At 47.3% G+C, this 21010-nt stretch overlaps 1 protein-coding gene across 1 annotated transcript in view; it reads right to left on the reverse strand.

The window, feature by feature from the left end:
* The window catches only part of cabp1a (calcium binding protein 1a), a 455099-nt gene extending 434539 nt beyond the window's left edge, over positions 1-20560 (reverse strand). Inside the window, exon 1 of the mRNA XM_038791690.1 lies at positions 20397-20560. The gene's annotated coding sequence lies outside the window, so the exon portion shown is untranslated. The remainder of the gene's footprint in view (positions 1-20396) is intronic.
* Between the last annotated feature and the right edge of the window lie 450 nt (positions 20561-21010).

A 21010-nucleotide genomic window follows, 5' to 3' on the forward strand; every position in this document is an offset into this window, starting at 1 on the left:
ACATAACACATTTACTTGTTTTATCATTCAACTCTCGCAGACTAGCTGTCTCTATTAACCTTCCTCCAGTTTAATTGATCATGGATGCACATACACATAACCTTCTTTCCAGAATGCTACCATGTTCACAAAATTACTTTTAAAAATCATCCTCCTACACACCACAATGATGAGTCAGTATACAGGAGGGAGATAGAGAACAGTGGAGTGGTGTAACGACAACAATCTCTCCCTCAATGCCAGCAAAACTAAAGATCTGATCATTGACTTCAGGAAGCAAAGTACTGTACACCCTCCTTCTGCATCAACGGGGCCGAGATGGAGGTGGTTGACAGCTTCAAATTCCTAGGGATGCACATCACCAAATATATGTTCTGATCCACCCACATCGACACTGCGACCAAGAAAGCACAACAGCGCCTATACTTCCTCAGGAGATTAAGGAAATTGGATATGCCAAATTAACTCTTACCAACTTTTACAGGTGCACCATAGAAAGCATCCTATCTGGCTGCATCACAGTCTGGTATGGCAACTACTCGGCCCAAGACTGCAGAGAGTCGCAAACACCACCCAGTCCATTACTCAAACCTGCTTCCCATCCATCGACTCAATCTACACCTCCCGCTGCCTTGGAAAAGCGGGAAGCATAATCAAAGACCCCTCCCAGTCAGCTTACTCACTCGTCCAACTTCTTCCATTGGGTAGGAGATACAAAAGTCTGAGATCACGCACAAACAAGTTCAAACACAGTTTCTACCCCGCTGTTACCAGACTCCTAAACGACCTGTTTATGGGCTGATCTGATTAATACTACACTCCTGTATGCTTCACCCGATGCCAGTGTCCATGTATTTACACTGTGTACCTTGTGTTGCCCTTTATGTCTTTTCTTCTCATGTACTAAATGATCTGTTTGAGCTGCTCGCAGAAAAATACTTTTCAATGTACCACAGTACACGTGACAATAAACAAACCCAACCTATGCTTAGCGACATGTGGATCATGATTGACTATGTTCTGAAGGAAGTTAACAACACTTAAATGTGCTACTGCCACCTCCTTTATCTGATAGTAGTATGGGCTGAGTGGCTCCCCTGGTGCTAGCTGCCTTTGCGCTCAGTAGAGTTGGTCAACATTCACTGTTAACATGTGGAACAGCTAATCTTCTGTTCTTAAAGACAATCTGTCCCTCTTAAAGGGAAGCTGCACATGAATACAGAAGGCTGTTGCTGAATTATTGCAATTCTAAACACGGCAGAAAGAGGGCTCTGGAGTCATGGTTGCTGCACTGCTGGCATTAATGGAAGAGGTTCCATAAGAGACATCAGAAATAAGAGCAGGAGTAGGCCGTTTACCCCCTCGAGCCAGCTCACCATTCAGCTGATCCGATTATGGCATCAAATCCATTTTTCTACCTGCGGCCAATAACTCTCGAATCCCTTGATGATCAAAAATCTGTCCAACTGAGTCTTAACTATGTAATGACCAGCCTCCAGTGTTCCCTAAGGCAGCAGGTTCTAATCATTAATTCTTCCTAAACTCTACCTGAAGTGGGAGTATTTTTTAACACATGCCCTCTCGTTCCAGATTGCCCCATTTAATATGATCGCTTATTATTTTTCCAAACTTCAATGAGCATAGGCCCAACCTACTCAACCTTTCCTCATAAGCCCCTTCACCCCAAGAATCAGCCGAGTGAACCTCCTCTCAGCTGTTTCCAATGCAAGTAAACCTCTCCTTAAGTAAGGAGAACAATACTCCAGATGGGGTCTCATCATTGTTCTGCACAGTTGATAGCAAGATTTCCATACTTTTATACACCATCCCCCTTGCAATAAATTCTAACATTTCACTTGCCTTTCCAAATACTTGCTGTTTGGTAGGAGACACTCAAGGCCCAGACGAAGAAGAGTTTGAGAGGAGAAGGTCAGTTCTGGAATCTGGATCCAAGGAGCTGTCAGGAAAGCCACCGGAAGTCTACTGAGCTTATGGCATCAAGGTCAGCGAATATATCTTTACATAAAATCGCCTAGCCAATGGGAACCTAACTTCTTGTGCTGCTCAATGCATCACGTGACCATCAGAATCCCTGGAACTCAGGACTCCCACCCAACATCCAAATATTTCACCTCATCCTCACACGCCTATCAGTATTGCCCCCAGCTACTCGACTATGGCAGGCACATTATCCAAATACTGTACGTCATAATCATTGACTTTCTTCTCTCTCTCCTGCAGGGCAAGGTGGCTCACAATCAAAGGGAGCAGAAGAGAACCGATGAAGGAAACGCCTTGGTGACACCACTCCCAGCACTGTTACTGAATCAAATTTCAGACCCCGAAACCTAAAACCAGTGGTTTATAGGAAGCCCCCCCCAAAAGATAAATGCTGACTCTGACCAGAGAATTGTCGGTCGGTGCCTTTGGTACTATATTGTCATCAGGAGATGTAGGAAACCAAAAAGGCCTGGGAGACAGGAACAATTTGTGAGCTCTTGCACTGCATAAGAATTCTAAAATAACAAGATGCAGTCTGCAAGCTATGCAATTCCTGTCCGGTACCCTGAAGTGTCTTAGCTTCCATGGCTTGGCTGCTCCTCGAGGGGCTGTATGCGAACTGCCCTTTCAGTTATTTGGGGAAAGATACCCAGCCTTCATTTGAAGCCCTGCTGGAAATGTAGGAGCAGATATGTTTATTGCAAAACATCAGCTGGGAAATAATCCGTGGAAAGTCCTCCCTCGATCTCTTCACCATCCTCTCGGCCTTTTCAAAACCTTGTTGACACCCATGTCTTTGACAATGCTCCTCATCAAACCCCTTCTCCCTACTTAATGGTAAAGATGCAACATGAATGGAAATGATGGTCATATTTGGAATGCGTTAAGGTGCGTTTGTGTTGGGGCCTACAGAACTCTTAAGCTGCTGAGCTGTTCACGTTACTGATTGCCCAGCTATTTATTACCTGATAGAAAGTTTTGCAATAAACAGATCATTAGCGTGCAGCACGTTTACCTTATCCTTTGCGATGTTGTTTGTCGGACAGCTGAAATCCAACACAAGATTAAACTTCAAATGGTAACCATGGTGAGAACTGTCCCAGCCGATAATATTATCTGCTGCAGCTTAAGAGATAACAGTAGCTTTTCCACTGACGTTATCCCTGCCATCAGAAGGATCATCAACACTCATTCATAATTAATAGAAAGTCAGAGACCAACAAAACAGTCTTTAAAATCTAATAATAACCGTTAACCTTCTGAAAGGTTGAGTGATGGAGAACATAGAACAGCACAGCACAGGCCCTTCGGCCCACGATGTGCCGACCATTTATCCTAATCTAAGATCAACCTAACCTACAGCCTTTCAATTTACTGCTGTCCATATGCCTGTCCGAGAGTCGCTTAAATGTCCCTAATGACTCTGACTCCACCACCTCGGCTGGCAGTGCATTCCATGCACCCACCACTGTCTGTGTAAAAAACCGACCTCTGACATCTCCCCTATACCTTCCTCCAATCATCTTAAAAGTGTGTCCCCTCGTGACAGCCATTTCCGCCCTGGGGAAAAGTCTCTGGCTATCCACTCTTTCCATGCCTCTCCTCACCTTGTACACCTCTATAAAGTCACCTCTCTTCCTTCTTCACTCCAGTGAGAAAAGCCATAGCTCCCTCAACCTTTCTTCACAAGACATGCCCTCTAGTCCAGGCAGCATCCTGGTAAATATCCTCCATACCCTCTCCAAAGCATCCACATCCTTCCGATAATGAGGCCACCAGAACTGGACACAATATTCCAAGTATGGTCTAACTAGGGTTTTATAAAGCTGCAGCAAAACCTCGCAGCTCTTAAACTCAATCCCCCTGTTAATGAAAGCCAACACACCATACGCCTTCTTCACAACCCTATCAACCTGGGTTGCAACTTTGAGGGATCCATGTACGTCGACCCCAAGATGCCTCTGTTCCTCCACACTTCCAATAATCCTGCCTTTAACCCTGTATTCAGCATTCAAATTCGACCTTCCAAAATGAATCACTTCGAGCCTTCTTCATCAAGGTGCAGAAGGCCTCTGGATTGCAACTGGATTGAATAACGTATGTTACATGCAGTAGTGCTACCAAACACACTACAGTAACAAAAGGTAACAAAAGATGGTACCAGGCTTGCTTTTAACAAACAATACTAGCTAGATTAGGTTAGAGAAAAGAAAGAAAAAGAACAGAAATAAAGTACCGACTGCTCGACTGTGGAAGACTTCGCAGCATTTGGATCCTAGGCAACCAACCAACGCTATGGAACACGTGCAAGCTCCACGGCAGCTGAAAACTACCGGTAACTTAAACTGGACAATGTTTAAACAACAGTTCCACATATACATGGCAGCTACTGACTTAAACACAGCCTCCGACGAGAGAAAGATTGTGCTGCTACTAGCAAGGGCAGGCCAGCAAGCTATAGACATTTATAACTCTTTCACTTACGTTGAAAATGAAGACAAAACTAAATTTCAATTCATACTCGCAAAATTTGAAGAACACTGTAAAACACAGTCCTATGAAATCCTGGAAAGATTTAACCTACGCAACAGGTTCCAAAAAAAACGGCGAGACAATCTCTAATTTTGTCACAGATCTCAAATTAATAGCACAAGGCTGTAACTGTGCTGATTTAACATATTCCATCATCAGAGATCAATTAATCTATGGACTCTCCGATGAACACTTCAGGGAATCACTAATGCAACAAAAGGATCTAACTCTAAAAACCACCATAGCAAACGGCATAGCGCAAGAACAAAAGAAACAGCAGTACCTTGAGTTTCTTCTGAAAATAAATGGGGAAAAATTCCTCCACGAAGTGGAAGAAGTTAAAATGGTATCCTCTCCTCACAGGCATCTTCTTCCGACCACCGGCTCCAATTCAAACATGAAGGAGCAGGCGCACAGTCAAGAGAGTCGAGGCCCGGCGAGATCCCGTTCTGCGCATGCGCAAGAAGCTGCGGATGACTGCACAAAATACCGAACTCAGCCAGAGGAGCGATTTGCGCATGCGCAATCGCTTGCTTAGCATGATGTCACGACCGTCATGACGTGATACTGCTGTGACAACACCCACTTATAAGGAAAATCTCCTGCACAAGGGAAAAGACGTTTAAAGTGCTCCAAACTGAATAATTTCACCTCCCATTGTAAGTCAACAGCAAAATATCACTTTCCAACACAGAAACATGCAAACTTCAAGGTTTGCACAGTGGATACAATGGAAAACCAAACACCCAAAGAAAATTTTTCCGACCACAAAGGTTTCCACTTCCGGGAGAACACATAAGAACATAAGAACATAAGAACATAAGAACTAGGAGCAGGAGTAGGCCATCTGGCCCCTCGAGCCTGCTCCGCCATTCAATTAGATCATGGCTGATCTTTTGTGGACTCAGCTCCACTTTCCGGCCCGAACACCATAACCCTTAATCCCTTTATTCTTCAAAAAACTATCTATCTTTACCTTAAAAACATTTAATGAAGGAGCCTCAACTGCTTCACTGGGCAAGGAATTCCATAGATTCACAACCCTTTGGGTGAAGAAGTTCCTCCTAAACTCAGTCCTAAATCTACTTCCCCTTATTTTGAGGCTATGTCCCCTAGTTCTGCTGTCACCCGCTAGTGGAAACAACCTGCCCGCATCTATCCTATCTATTCCCTTCATAATTGTAAATGTTTCTATAAGATCCCCCCTCATCCTTCTAAATTCCAACGAGTACAGTCCCAGTCTACTCAACCTCTCCTCATAATCCAATCCCTTCAGCTCTGGGATTAACCTAGTGAATCTCCTCTGCACACCCTCCAGCGCCAGTACGTCCTTTCTCAAGTAAGGAGACCAAAACTGAACACAATACTCCAGGTGTGGCTGCACTAACACCTTATACAATTGCAACATAACCTCCCTAGTCTTAAACTCCATCCCTCTAGCAATGAAGGACAAAATTCCATTTGCCTTCTTAATCACCTGTTGCACTTGTAAACCAACCTTCTGTGACTCATGCACTAGCACACCCAAGTCTCTCTGAACAGCGGCATGCTTTAATATTTTATTGTTTAAATAATAATCCCGTTTGCTGTTATTCCTACCAAAATGGATAACCTCACATTTGTCAACATTGTATTCCATCTGCCAGACCCGAGCCCATTCACTTAACCTATCCAAATCCCTCTGCAGACTTCCAGTATCCTCTGCACTTTTCGTTTTACCACTCATCTTAGTGTCATCTGCAAACTTGGACACATTGCCCTTGGTCCCCAACTCCAAATCATCAATGTAAATTGTGAACAATTGTGGGCCCAACACGGATCCCTGAGGGACACCACTAGCTACTGATTGCCAACCAGAGAAACACCCATTTATCCCAACTCTTTGCTTTCTATTAATTAACCAATCCTCTATCCATGCTACTACTTTACCCTTTATGCCATGCATCTTTATCTTATGCAGCAACCTTTTGTGTGGCACCTTGTCAAAGGCTTTCTGGAAATCCAGATATACCACATCCATCGGCTCCCCGTTATCTACTGCACTGGTAATGTCCTCAAAAAATTCCACTAAATTAGTTAGGCATGACCTGCCTTTTACGAACCCATGCTGCGTCTGCCCAATGGGACAATTTCTATCCAGATGCCTCGCTATTTCTTCCTTGATGATAGATTCCAGCATCTTCCCTATTACCGAAGTTAAGCTCACTGGCCTATAATTTCCTGCTTTCTGCCTACCTCCTTTTTTAAACAGTGGCGTCACGTTTGCTAATTTCCAATCCACCGGGACCACCCCAGAGTCTAGTGAATTTTGGTAAATTATCACTAGTGCATCTGCAATTTCCCTAGCCATCTCTTTTAGCACTCTGGGATGCATTCCATCAGGGCCAGGAGACTTGTCTACCTTTAGCCCCATTAGCTTGCCCATCACTCCCTCCTTAGTGATAACAATCCTCTCAAGGTCCTCACCTGTCATAGCCTCATTTCTATCAGTCGCTGGCATGTTATTTGTGTCTTCCACTGTGAAGACCGACCCAAAAAAACCTGTTCAGTTCCTCAACCATTTCCTCATTTCCCATTATTAAAACTCCCTTCTCATCCTCTAAAGGACCAATATTTACCTTAGCCACTCTTTTTTGTCTTATATATTTGTAAAAACTTTTACTGTCTGTTTTTATATTCTGAGCAAGTTTACTCTCATACTCTATCTTACTCTTCTTTATAGCTTTTTTAGTAGCTTTCTGTTGCCCCCTAAAGATTTCCGATTCCTCTAATCTCCCAGCAATCTTTGCCACTTTATATGCTTTTTCCTTCAATTTGATACTCTCCCTTATTTCCTTAGATATCCACAATCGATTTTCCCTCTTTCTTCCGTCCTTCCTTTTTGTTGGTACAAACCTTTGCTGAGCCCTGTGAAAAATCGCTTGGAAGGTTCTCCACTGTTCCTCAATTGTTCCACCATAAAGTCTTAGCTCCCAGTCTACCTTAGCTACTTCCTCAAAATAATAGATTCGGCAGAGGAACTTCAAGCGCCGACCACAAATCCTCAATACGATAATGTCATTGACTCCAAAAGTGAATGGAGCGCCACTGTGCAAGTGAACAACTTCCCAATTACGTCCGAGCTTGACACGGAAGCGTCCACAAACTTGATGACAAGCAAAGATCTCGCGTCCATCCCAGGGACACACGAGATGATACCTGCTGCATGCAAGTTGAAAGACTACATTGGCAACCAGAGCACCTCAAGAGGATCATTTTTTTTTATAAATGTTTTTTATTGAGTTTTCATATTTTATATATGACAAATTACAAATTATTAGAGAGAAAAAAAAAACACAAAAATTTAACATGAATATTTACAGGTAAGCATCTTCATAACAACAATTATGGCCGCCCCCTTTAGCCAGCATACATATTTTACATTCCCCAATATGGCCGCGGCACATGTTTATAGGCATTTATTTATAGTTTGGTTTTGGGCCTTGGCTTGCCATCAAACCCCCATAAAGAGCCCGTAACACCCCCCCCCCCCCCCCCCCCCCCCCCCCGCTACCTTCTCCCGATTCCCGTCCATTTTCCCCTGATTCTTGGCCACCCGACTATTCTTCCTCTTGTACGTTGGCCACAAACAGGTCCCGGAACAATGGGTTGAATGGCTCCCACGTTCTGTGGAAGCCGTCGTCTGACCCTCGGATGCCGAATTTGATTTTCTCCATTTGGAGAGATTCCGAGAGGTCGGACAGCCAGTCTGCAGCTCTGGGCGGTGCTGCTGACTGCCAGCCAAACAGGATTCTACGGCGGGCGATCAGGGAGGCAAAGGCAAGGGCGTCTGCCCTCCTCCCCAGGAATAGATCTGGCTGGTCTGAAACCCCGAAGACCGCCACTATCGGGCATGGCTCCACCCTCACCCCCACCACTTTGGACATAGCCTCGAAGAAGGCTGTCCAGTACTCCACAAGTCTGGGGCAAGACCAGAACATCTGGGCGTGGTTGGCCGGGCCTCTTTGGCACCGTTCACATCTGTCCTCCACCTCCGGGAAGAACCTACTCATACGGTTTCTCGTTAAGTGGGCTCTATGTACCACTTTTAGTTGCGTCAGGCTGAGCCTTGCGCACGTGGAGGTGGAGTTGACCCTATGCAGTGCTTCGCTCCAGAGTCCCCACCCTATCTCCATCCCCAGGTCGTCCTCCCATTTCCTTCTTGTTGCGTCCAGTATGGTGTCGTCCCTATCTACCAGTCGGTCATACATGTCACTACAGTTCCCTTTCTCTAGGATACTTGCGTCCAGTAGTATGGCGGTTGTGGGTACGTCCTTGTCTCCTTTCGTAGGAAGTTTTTGAGCTGCAGGTACCGGAGCTCGTTCCCCCCAGCTAGCTGAAATTTCTCTGTCAGTTCGTCCAGTGTTGCGATCCTGTCGTCCGTGTATAGGTCCCTGACTGTCAGTGTCCCCCCGTCCTGCCTCCACCTTTTGAAGGTGGTGTCAGTCAGCGCTGGTTTGAACCTATGGTTGTTGCAGATGGGAGCCTTGTCCGACGTTTTGTTCAGGCCAAATTGCTGCCGCAGTTGGTTCCAGGATTGGAGGGTGGCTATCACCACTGAGCTGCTGGAGTGTTTTTTGGGTGGGGATGGGAGTGCTGCCGTGGCGAGGGCCCGGAGGGAGCTTCCCATGCAGGAGGCCTCCTCCGCACGCACCCACTCGGCTTCTGGCTCCTGGATCCATCCCCTTACTCGCTCGGCTGTTGCCGCCCAGTGGTAGAATTGTAGATTCGGGAGGGCTAGCCCCCCCCCCCCCCCCCCCCCCCCCGCTGGATTTTGTTTTTTGTATGACCTTCTTTGGGATCCTAGCATTTTTACCCCCCCATACGAACGCCATGATATGTTTGTCCAGCGTATTTGAAAAAGGCCTTGGGGATGTAGATCGGAATGGATCTAAACAGGAAGAGGAACCTGGGCAGTACGTTCATTTTGATCGTCTGGACTCTTCCTGCGAGGGAGAGCGGGAGTGTGTTCCATCTTTGCAGGTCCTTTTTAACTTCCTCCGTCAGGCTGGTGAGGTTCCATTTGTGGATCCCTTTCCAGTCATGGGCTATTTGGATCCCCAGGTAGCGGAATTTATGTCGGGCTTGTTTGAACGGCAGCCCCTTTAGTTCTGCCCCCCCCCCCCCCCCCCCCCCTTGCAGGTGTACTGGGAAGATCTCACTTTTGCTCATGTTGAGTTTGTAGCCCAAGAAGGCTCCAAACTCTTTCAGGAGCGCAATGATTCCGTCCATGCTGCTTTGTGGGTCCGAGATATAGAGGAAAAAATCATCCGCATAGAGTGAGACTCTGTGCTCTCTACCTCCCCTTCGGATCCCCCTCCAATTTTTTGCTGCCCTGAGCGCGATTGCTAGCGGTTCGATTGCTAGTGCGAACAGCAGCGGGGACAGTGGGCATCCTTGTCTGGTGCCCCTGTGCAGCTGGAAGTATTGGGAGTTGGTATTGTTGGTCCGTACACTCGCCATGGGAGCGTTGTATAGGAGCTTTACCCAGGAGGTGAACCCTGTTCCAAGCCCGAACTGCTCCAGTACCTCTATGAGGTATTTCCATTCGACTCTGTTGAAGGCCTTTTCTGTGTCCAGGGAGACGATCACCTCTTGTGTTCTCTCCCCGGAGGGGGTCATTATCACGTTCAGCAGGCGCCTGATGTTCGCGGTAAGCTGTCTACCTTTGACGAAGCCCGTCTGGTCCTCTGTGACCACCTCAGGTACACAGTCTTCTAGCCTTTTGGCTAGGATTTTGACCAGTATTTTGGCGTCTGCGTTCAGCAGAGATATGGGTCTGTATGACCCACATTCTGTTGGGTCTTTGTCTTTCTTAGGTATCAGCAAGATTGAGGCCTGTGCTAACGTGGGTGGCAGTGTGCCCCTAGCTAGCGAGTCTGTGAACATCTCCCGCAGGTGCGGGGCCAGCGCTGTCGCGAATTTTTTGTAGAAGTCCGCCGGGAATCCGTCCGGTCCCGGCGCCTTCCCCGTCTGCATGGAGCTAATGCTCTCCATGATCTCTCCCAGTGCAAGTGGTGCTTCCAGATCCCGTTTTCTGCCCTCTCCCACGACTGGTATGTCCAGTCCATCAAGAAACCGGTTCATCCCAGCCTTCCCCGTTGGGGGCTCTGAGGTGTACAGCTCTTGGTAGAAGGCCTTGAAGGTTTCGTTAATCCTCTCTGGTTCTGTTTCCCACGTGCCTCTGGTACCTCTGATTTGCGCAATCGCTCTGCTGGCTGCCTGCTTTCTCAGCTGGTGTGCCAACAGGCGGCTGGCTTTGTCTCCGTGTTCGTACAGGGCCCTGCGTGCCTGGCGGAGTTGCTGTACTGCTTTCCTGATGGAGAGCAGGTCAAAGTTCCTTTGTAATTCTTTTCTCTCCGCCAGGAGCTCTACGGTCGGGGCCTCGGAGTATTTACGGTCTACCTCCAGTATGGAGTCGACCAGCTGCTGCCTAGCCACCCTTTCCTCCCTATCTCTTTGCGCTTTGTAGGCAATGATTTCCCCTCTTAGTACGGCCTTAAGCGCTTCCCAGAACGTGGGGGGAGAGACCTCCCCGTTTTGGTTGTTCTCCGTGTATTCCGCTATGGCCTGCGCTATCCTTTCGCTGAAGGCCTTGTCAGCTAGTAAGGCACCGTCCAACCTCCATGTGGGGCGCTGGGCCCTTCCCGTCTCCAGCCGCACGTCCATGTAGTGTGGGGCGTGGTCTGATATCACAATTGCGGAGTATTCCACCTTGTCTATCCCTGGAAGCACCGTTTTCCCCACCACAAAGAAGTCAATTCTGGTGTACACGTTGTGTACTGGGGAGAAGAAAGAGAATTCTTTCTCCCCCGGGTGGGCGAATCTCCAGGGGTCCACTGCTCCCATCTGCTCCATATAGTGACTGAGTTCCCTTGCCATGTTTGAGGTTTTCCCCGTTTTGGGGTTTGATCTGTCCGTCTTTGGATCCTGTACACAGTTGAAGTCCCCCCCCCCATGATTAGTCGGTGTGTCGCTATGTCCGGGATTACTGCCATGGTCTTTTGGATGAAGCTCGTGTCGTCCCAGTTGGGCGCACACACGTTGACTAGAACTACCGGCGCCCCATCCAGGGCCCCGCTGACCATGACATACCGCCCCCCTGGGTCTGTAACCGTCTTTGTCGCCCTAAACATTGTCCTCTTGCCGATCAGGATCGCCACCCCCCTGGCCCTTGTCCCATAACAGGAATGATAGGTTTGTCCCACCCAGCCCTTTCTTACCCGCAGTTGGTCCTGCTCCCTCAGGTGCATCTCTTGGAGGAAGTCTATGTCGGCCCTCATGTTTCTGAGGTGGGTGAGGACTCTAGATCTCTTACCTCAAGAGCATCATGCCATCTACAAGTAGTCAATAAGAGGGTCACGAAAGGACTACGCTTCGAGATCGTGGACGACAAAAAGACATCGCTGTTAGGTGCTCAAGCCTGCAAGGAATTGCGGCTGATCCAGAGAATATTCATGCACACGAATGACTCATCACGACTAGGCAATGACATCCAGCTGCTGCTCAGCGAGTATCCTGACGTCTTTCGTGGCATGGGTACGTTACCTTACAAATACAAAATCATGCTCAAAGAATATGCAAAACCTGTCATTCATCCACCTAGGAGGGTACCAGCTCCCTTGCGGGACAGGCTAAAATCAGAGCTCCTACACCTACATTCTCAAGGCATAATATCAAAGGTCACACAGCCGACTGACTGGGTCAACTCGCTGGTGTGTGTCAAGAAGCCATCAGGTGACCTCAGAATCTGTTTAGGTCCCAAAGATCTGAACAAAAACATCCGCAGGGAACACTACCCCACCCCCAAGCGAGAGGAGATAACACGTGAAATGGCAAACGCTCGCATCTTCACCAAACTTGATGCTTCCCAAGGCTTCTGGCAGATGCAGCTCGGCGATTCCAGCAGACTGCTGTGTATGTTCAACATGCCGTTTGGACGATACCGATACTGCTATAATCAGATGCCTTTCGGGGTCATCTCCGCATCCAAAATCTTTCAGAGTCATGGAGCAGATGACGGAGGGTATTGACGGTGTCAGAGTATATGTCAATTACATCATCATATGGTCAACGACAGAAGAAGATCACATTGCTCGATGAAGACAAGTCTTCAAAATAATTCACCAATTTGGGTTGAAACTCAACCAATCCAAGTGCACCTTTGCACGCTCATCTCGGACCTTCCTGGGTGACACTATATCAGCGCAATGGTTGAGGCCGGATAATGAAAAGATCACGGCAATCCAGAACATGCAGCAGCCAAGAGACAAGAAAGCTGTGCTCAGGTTTCTTGGATTCATTAACTTCCTCGGCAAGTTTATACCGACCTTATCAACAAGGACGTCAGCATTACGAAACATGATCAGGAAGGACACTGAGTTTGACTGGACTCCACACTACCAAGAAGACTGGGTGGATCTAAAGCACCAATTGATGGCAGCTCCAACTCTGACGTTCTGCGACCCAACAAACCCACAAAGATCTCCACCGATGCCAGTCAACATGGAATTGGTGCGGTACTCCTCCAACAGGATGACCAATCGGATTGGGTCCCAGTTGCATTCGTGTATAGAGCGATGACCGCCGCAGAGTGCAGATCTGCACAGATAGAGAAGGAGTGCCTGGGGCTGATCACAGGTATAACAAAATGTCACCACTATATGTACGGCCTTCCCACGTTCTTAGTTGAGACTGAGCATAGACCACTGGTCAACATAATTGAAAAAAATCTCAATGATATGACACCGCGCCTACAACGCATGATGATGAAGTTGATGAAGTTGAGGAGGTATAACTTCACACTGGTCTACACTCCCAGGAAGGACCTCATCATATACGACACACTGTCCCGAGCCATTGTCACTGACAGCTCAGCTCCTGGGTCCATTGACGATGTAGAAGCTCAAGCACAGTTGTACAGAGAGACTCTCCCAGCATCTGACGAGAAGCTGCAGCAAATTGGTCTGGCGACACGAGAAGATGCGACCTTGCTCCAGGTCATGCACAACGTTCAGCATGGCTGGCCAAAAGGACGGTGCCCGCAGTTCCAAAACATCAAAACTGAACTGTCAGTAGTGGATGGATTAATATTGAGAAATGACAGAATCGTCATTCCACTAATGCTCAGGTCAGACATACTCCGCAGAATTCACAAGGGACATCTTGGAATCGAAAAATGGAAAAGAAGAGCAAGGCAATCCGTGTACTGGCCTGAGATAAATGAGGACATGACAAACATGATACTCACATGTGACACGTGTCAAAAACATCAACAGGTAAAATGCAAGGAGCCACTCCAGCAGCATGAGATGGCTACGTCACCGTGGAACAAAGTTGGCATAGATTTGTTTCACTCCATGGGTCAAAACTATGTTCTTATCATCGACTATTACTCCAACTTTTCAGAAGTAATGAAACTCCCGGATCTCACGTCCGCATCAGTTATCAAAGCCTGCAAGGAAACATTCTCGAGGCATGGTATTCCACAAACAGTCATGTCCAATAATGGTCCTTGCTTTGCGAGCTGGGAGTGGACGGAATTCTCCAAGAAATACAACTTTAAACACGTGACATTGAGTCCACACTTTCCCCAATCCAACGGCAAAGTAGAGAAAGGTATACACATTATCAAACAACTCATAAGCAAGGCCAATGACTTGAATTCTGACATACACTTGGTTCTATTATCATACAGATCATCACCATTGAGCTCAATGTTCTTCAATCGAGACGTGAGAACAACGCTATCAGCATTACACTTCAGCAATCCGGATCACTCATAAGTGCTTTACAAAATACAACACCAACGTCACAAACAAAAGCAGTACTATGACAGGCATGCAAAATCATTGCAACCATTAGCGGTCAATGACATGGTTCGACTGCGACACCCAGGTGGAGGATGGTCCAACGCGGCAACAGTGCTATGACAATCAGCGCCATGATCATACATTGTAAAATCCGACGAAGGTGAGCAGTTCAGTTGCAATCGACGAAACCTGCTAAAGGTTCCACTTCCTGAACCTGTCTTTCCGACGTTAAATCTACAGGACTCACACACTCGACAACACTTGACACCATCAGCCGGTGAACAGACAGACATTAAAACCTCAGTGTCTCCATGCCCACTTAGATCAACTCGAATCAGACGCACACCCAACCGTCTGAACCTGTGAATATCAGACTGGTGCAATCATTGATTTCTGTAATGCATTTCCACACAATACCAACTATGTTTGTTCCATTCTAGTAACAACACTGAAACTATGTATAAAAAAGGGGGGGATGTAGTGATCTTTACATGGGTATGTACATAAGGGGTTAATGGGAAATTGAAAGATCAATAGGGGGCAGCACTGGTGGGTATAAAAGCCAGACGCAAGCAGCTCTCTGTCTCTCTTGGTGATTAGACTGTGACAAGAGCAGGAGCATAGATCTAGCTCAGGGCTACTAGTGAGGTCAGACATAGCTACTGTATATAAACGTTGTAACCTTTCTACTGGTAGTGATCTTAAAGTAAGAACTCATGCAGTTGTTAAATTCTGTTACTCAATAAACCTTTCAATACCTCTGGATGACTTTGAGCCTTCTTCATCGAGGTGCAGAAGGCCTCTGCAGCAACTGGATTGAGTAACGCATGTTACATACAGTAGTGCTACCAAACACACTACAGTAAGGTAAAAAAAAAAGTATAACTTCTTTGCTCTTAAACTCTATGCATCAGCTAATAAAGGCAAGTATACCATATACAAGTGTACCATTAGGGGCAGCACAGTAGCACAAGTGGATAGCACTGTGGCTTCACAGCGCCAGGGACTCAGGCTCGATTCCCCCCAGGTCACTGTCTGTGCGGAGTCTGCACATTCTTCCCGTGACTGTGTGGGTTTCCTCCGGGTGCTCCGGTTTCCTCCCACAGTCCAAAGACGTGTAGGTTAGGTGGATTCACCATGATAAATTGCCATTCGTGACCAAAAAGGTTAGGAGAGGTTATTGGGTCACAGGGATAGGGTGGAAGTGAGGGCTTAAGTGGGTCGGTGCAGACCCGCTGGGCCGAATGGCCTCCTTCTGCACTGTATGTTCTAAGTTCTATGCCTTCTTAACCACTGTATCCACCTGCATGCTACCTTAAAGAACTGGTGTGCATACACACCAAGGTCCCTCTGATCATCGGTGCTCCCCAGGGTTCTGTCGTTCATCATGTGTTCCCTTGCCTTGTTTGTTCTGCCAAAGTACATCACCTCACACTTATCCAGACTGAATTCCATTTGCCACTGAACAGCCCATCTGACCAGCCTGTCTATATCCTCCTGTAATCTCAAGTCATCCTCCTCACTATTTACCACCCCACCAATTTTTATATCATTCGCAAACTTACTGATGAACCCTCCTACATTCAAGTCTAAATCATTTATATGAACCAAAACAGCAAGGGCCCCAACATTGATCCCTGCGAGACACCACTGGACATAGGCTTCTAGTCAGAAAAGGATGATTCAGGATTTTGTTTTCGATGTTGGGGATGGGCATGTAAATATGGGGAGTCATTGCGGCTCCTTGTATATGTTTGCATTTCTTTGTTCTTGTGTGGGTTGAGCGTTTTGAAAGTTAGATTTGGATGGGGGGGGGCGGGCGTTTAATGTTATGGGGGTTTTGTTCTACGTGCTGTAACTCTTAGAAGAAATATATAGCTCCCTGTTGGAGTACGATGTTTTAAGGGTTTTTTTGTACTTTATGTCTTTTTTTTTTAAAGTTAGCATTTTTCTTCATTCTGGATGGGGGCCGCCCTGCTAGTCAAAGAGTTAGCTAACGGGAGCGGAGTAGTAGGGGTAGCTGCAGCTCTTTATATTAGCTTGGTTTTAGATAATAAACTCTGTTTTTTTTTGTTCTATTTGGGGTTAGGGTTAGGAGAAGTAGGGTTTTGTGGGGTTTTTTCACCTTACTGTTTTTTGTATGTATATTTGGGGGTGGTATTGTTTCGGAGCTGGGAATGAGGGTGGGGCAAGGGATAGTTTGAACGGTGACTGCAGATTTTTCTTTGTTTTGTCTTGCTGGTGGGTTTGGTGGCCATCTTAGGTGGGCCTGGTGACTGCACTTGGCTGCTGTTGGACAACACCTTTTGGTGAAAATGGCTGTCTCCGGATCGAGGGAGGCGGTGAAGGCCCCCAATTCGGTTGGTCACCTGGGATCTAAGAGGGTTGGATGGCCCAGTGAAAAGTTTGAATGTTGAAATATTTCTGCAGGAGACTCATTTGCTGGTTGAGTGGGACAAGTATTTCACTCGGGAGGCTGTTGGATATGGAAATGGGGATGATATTTGGATTCTCGCCACGCTACGGCAAGATCCCGATTTTGCCTACGGGAGTGGGCCAGTTGCATCACAAACTGTTTGGCACCCGGCGCGGACCTCATTTTTGGCCTCTCCCGCTATTCACCCGCCTTGTTATGCTTGAGAGGGAGCGCAACGAGGCCGGAGAATCGCGCCCATAATGTTATTACTTGAAAACCTTGACTAATAAACGCAGTCTGGTCCTCCCACACGATTGTCGGAAGAATGTCTTCCAGCATTTTGGCCAGAACCGTAGATAACAGTTTCAAGGCAACATTCAAAAGAGATATCGGTCTATGGGAGGCACACTCCTCCGCATCCTTGCCCCCTTCCAGAATCAAAGAAATATTAGCCTCACAGTCGGCAGCAACATCCCTGACTCAAAGGAGTGACAATACACAGCCACCATTAAGTGGGCTGTGTTGAAGCAGGGAGTGAACAAGAACACTACCTAAGGATCTCATTTACACTGCGGACTCTGATTCACAACAGGTAGCAGGGAGCGAACTAAAGGTTTGTCTGTGGTGGGGGAGGGTATTTAGATATTGAAGCTCTAACCCAGTGGAGCTTCAGTCTTAATTCTCCGAGGTTACAACCTCATGATTCACCCATCCATTATTCTATATTTACACCTGGAGCCTGCAGAGTGAAGAAGAAAATCCATTTAGTCAAGACCCCAACTGTAACTAGAGGATTAAGATTAATTCACTCTTCAGAAGACAGAAAAGGTTGTTAACTTTTATTAAGCTGGAACTTTAAATAGTAACTGCTTTTTCTTAGTGGTGCTGAAGGAATGGATTTTTTGACTGATGAGACAGGTTTAGAAATATCTTCAGTGGATTTTGAAATGTCAACTAGACTCTCGCCAGGGAGTACATTTCCACAGATTATAAACTGACTGTTGCTGTTCAGACTCAACTGGAGAGAGTTGTACAGGTCCCCAGCCAGGCCGCCAGCCCCAGCGGCATATCCGACCTCCAATTCAGTAAGATCCTTCACCGGGCAATTAGAGAGGCAAAGGCCACAACATCGACCCCTTCCCCTCCATCAGCTCCAGCATTCCGGATACCCCAAAGATCGCCACCATTGGGTCCAACCTGACCTCCATCCCCACAATCTTAGATAACGTCCCAAACGCCACTCTCCAGATTCTTGCAACCCCAAAACATGTGCACACGATTCACTGGCCCACAATCATCCTCGCCCGAGTCATATGTACCCTATGCACCACCTTAAACTGGATCAAGCTCATCCTCACACAGGAGGTTGAATTCACCTACGCATCGCCTCGCACAACAGTCCCCTACCTATTCCCCCCCCCCAACTTCTCTCCCATTTGTCTTGATCCTCACCACCTGTGCCCCACCCCAACCCCTCCCCCAACCACCCGTATATATCCCCAATCCTACCCTCCCCCAACTCATTCAGGGGCAGCTGTTGCTCAAACAGTGTGTACTTCGGCAACTTGGGAAAAGCCCTCCACTCCTTTCGCGCAAAGTCCTTCAACTGCACATACCTAAATTTACTCCGCCTCAGCAACTCGAACCTCCCCCGTAACACATCCAGACCTGCAAACTTCCCTTCCAAGTAATTATCTTCATTATTTTGATGGACAATTCATTATCCCTGCTTCTATTTAAAGATGCAGTGTAAAGTGAAGAAGTGTAAACTCAGCTGATTAGAATAAATAAAACTGGTTTCTGTTGAACTAATGCTTTCATTGATCAATCAATCACACCTTCACAGGGTTTCAAATATTCATTTAGAAAAATATGGCTTTGAAATTTCTCAGCGTGACCAAAAGAGACAAAAGTACTACAAATGCAGAAGAAACTGCTTTGTCAGCTATTTTAAATGAAGCGCTGATCTGTCTCAAATGAACCAGATAGTGGGGGCGATTCTCCGAGCCCCGCGCTGGCCGGGGGAATCGCCACAACTGCGCCACGACACCCTGACGCCAGCGCACGATTCTCCGAGGTGCGGAGAATCGGCGCCATTTGCGCCGGGGCATTTGACGCGGCGCCAGCCATGGCTGCTGGAATCGGCAGGGCCGCCGATTCTCCGGCCTGGATGGGCCGAGCGGCCGTGCGGATACGACGGAGTCCCGCCGGCGCCGTTCACCCCTAGTCGCTACCGGCGGGAACTCTGCACAAAGGGTCGGGGGCGGCCTGTGGGGCAGGGAAAGGCACTCCTCCACCGGCGGGGGGGCCTCCAATGGGGTCTGGTCCGCGATCCAGGCTCACCGATCGGCGGGCCGGCCTCTTCCCCCCCAGGCCTTCTTCCCTGCGCAGTCGGCCACTCAATACCGACGCCATGTTGCGTCGGAGCCGGCGCTCTGAAGAAGTCCCCCGCGCATGCGCAGGTTGGCGCGGCCGAATTCCGCATGTGTGGGTTGGCGCAGCGCCCATTTGGCGCCGGGAAGGGAGGCTGGAGCAGCGTGAACCGCTCCAGCGCCGTGCTGGCCCCCTGTGGGGGACAGAATCGATTGTCCTCGTGCCCGTTTCGTGCCGTCGTGAAACGCAACGGCGTTCACGACGGCGCGAACACTTCGTCTCCATTTTGGAGAATCTCCCCCAGTGTATCCGTTAGTATAAGCATCTGACAAGGTTACACGTTAGTGCACTTATATTCACAAACTTGGACTTCAAAGATTGAGCATCTCTCCTCAGTTACGTGGGAATCAAATAGCGAACTCTAACAATTTCATCCAAGACACCTTAGTGTTTCAGAGATCTAAGCAAAGCACACTGCCAATCACACAAAGCACATATAATGCCTTAAGTTAGAGCTAAACAGGACACACTTTCAATAACTCAAAAACAGCAATGTTGTCTTGAACCAAGTTATTAAACTAAGTTATTAATGTGCCAATTTTCATATAGTTCCCGGACAAGCCACGTTCCCAACAACAAATGGCACAGTATAGGTGTACTCACTAAGTGCCACAATCATGGGCAGTGACTTGCTTGAGGTGCACTCTCACACTTTCTGGGTTCGGTTAATTTCTTTGCATTCCTCCTCAACACCCCCCCCCCCCCCCCCCCCCCCCTTCCCCACCCAGCCCTTTCTTAAAAAGTACTTTCAGACCTCGGGTCCGACAATACCCAGCATTAAATTTTAACATATTTGGACCATAGGCCAACAGCCAGCTAGCGTGAAGCAGAGCGGAAGTAGGACGTAAATTACCCATCATGCCTTAAAGAGCAATCCAATCAGTCCCGGTCCGCATGCACTTTCCCCATAGCCCAGCAACTTTTTCCTTTTCAAGTTTTATGTCCAACTCCTTTTGAAAGTTACTACTGAATCTACTAACCTTTCAGGGAGTGCATTCCAGAACATAACAACTTGCTGCCCAAAAGCATTGCACCTTAGCTCACTTCTAGTTCTATTGCGATTTTGTGTTTTTTCATCTTTCTCCACTCTGGAGAAAAACAAGCCAGCATCACATAACTGAGATCCCTCGTGCCTGGTACTAGCACCAGAAAATTAACCTCACCTTTTAAACTGGTTTTAACCCAGCACCAAAAGACAAGTACCAGATTCTATCTGGTAGTTCTTCAGGATCCAAAGTGAGATGAATCAGTAGAGGTTAGTTCCTGGCAGATGTGAAGCCAAAGCAACAAAACTGTTCTCATTTCATGGTCCCGTCCAGCACAGAATGAGGAAGAAGTATCGCTCTCTGCTCAGCTGCCCTAAAAGTTGCCTCATTTAGTTTGTGCAACACAGCAGCAGCATCAATGTGACCACATTACACAATATCAGCTAATCACACCACCAGTTCAAAGTTAAACATTGTAGGTGCCCTTGATGGGTTAGTGCACTCTATGTTGTGACACTGAGCTATAGAGAGCAGAGAGATCTCTGGTCTGTGGCGAGTTAGTCAATCACAGATGGGCCTATGGCAAGGAGGACAATGGCAGCCTAATTGTTGCAAGGGCTGTAAATGCCCTTGTGATGGTGTAAATGCACCATCATTGAAGATATTGGCTTAAGTGCCTGTTGTATTTCTTTTTTTTTTGCTTAATGCAAACTTGCCAACCTAACACAGGACTGATAAACTAAACATAGGTTTGGTTATTTGAAGGATTGCTTGGCAGACAGATCTGCTAT

Source organism: Scyliorhinus canicula, chromosome 1 (assembly GCF_902713615.1).
Source record: "Scyliorhinus canicula chromosome 1, sScyCan1.1, whole genome shotgun sequence".
In the NCBI taxonomy this organism is placed as follows: domain Eukaryota; kingdom Metazoa; phylum Chordata; class Chondrichthyes; order Carcharhiniformes; family Scyliorhinidae; genus Scyliorhinus; species Scyliorhinus canicula.